Source organism: Rhagoletis pomonella, unplaced genomic scaffold, assembly GCF_013731165.1.
Source record: "Rhagoletis pomonella isolate Grant_MI unplaced genomic scaffold, Rhpom_1.0 Rhpom_scaffold_00013, whole genome shotgun sequence".
In the NCBI taxonomy this organism is placed as follows: Eukaryota; Metazoa; Arthropoda; class Insecta; order Diptera; family Tephritidae; genus Rhagoletis; species Rhagoletis pomonella.
This window is the reverse complement of record NW_023458567.1, coordinates 8,959,679-8,960,687: the sequence shown is the minus strand read 5'-3', so window position 1 is coordinate 8,960,687 and position 1,009 is coordinate 8,959,679. Positions and strand designations below refer to the sequence as shown.

Genomic DNA, 1,009 nt, shown 5'->3' with positions numbered 1-1,009 from the left:
TGTCCAGCTCTCCAGACAAAGCGTCTCAAGCATTTGGGATCACGCTTCTTCAATAGCTTGGGGGAGATAGCGGAGGTGAATATATCGAACATCCACGGCTTCATCCGGGATAGTAAATGGGTGGATAGACTTTATACTTACGCGCGCACTGCTAACCACTACAACCACAGCAGCCTCCTCTGCATTGGAAAGACCAGGTGGAGAAGGACTTGGCTTCACTTGGCGTTTCCAATTGGCGCCAGTTGACACAGAAGAGAAATGACTGGCGTGCTGTTTTGGACTCTGCCAAAATTGCTTAGGCGGTTACAGCGCCAATAAATAAAAAGAAGAAAGTTGGAAACACGATGTGGAGAAAACAAGTAGGTATTCAATCCCTGTGGAGGGTTGTGGAGCGGAACTCGGTTGAAAAGGAAGATTGTACCCGTCTTTTCTTATACAGTAGAACAGCAATTCTTGGGTCTCAGCCAAATTAAAAATGTCCATGTTCTATTATCCATACGTGGTAGTCAAAATCCAAGAGGTTTTCGATGCCCAGCCTAATCTTTTGTTTTTGCGCTGAGTGACAGTTTAGACTTTTTTTGCTATATTTGCTTAAAAATCCCTTGCAGAATATTATGTTTCAAGAGCCAGATACCTATGCATGTATATTTATCAATTACATCAAAAATTTAATTACCAACCCGTTTTTAGGTATTCACCCGGTAGCGAATGGAAACTTGTTAGCAGCATGATTACGCCACGAAGGGGGGCTGGTGCAGTGGCTTTGAATGGCAAAATTTTTGTTATGGGAGGCATCAGTGAAAGGGTTGATTTAAAATCTGTTGAATGTTACGACCCATCTTCGAATACTTGGACACAGTGCGAGGATATGAATGAAGCTCATAATTGGCCTGGGGTAGGTACAGAAAGGAAAAATCAAATTATACAAATTTATGTATGTATTTACGTCCAAGTACAGGGTGGGCCAAATAAGACCTACCATCCATAGTTCATAGGTTCATAGTATGCC

General features: G+C 42.3%; 1 protein-coding gene across 1 annotated transcript in view; it reads left to right on the top strand.

Moving 5' to 3' along the window:
• LOC118748329 (kelch-like protein 5) overlaps positions 1-1,009 on the top strand; it is a 72,251-nt gene that overhangs the window by 44,392 nt on the left and 26,850 nt on the right. The window lies entirely within an intron of this gene.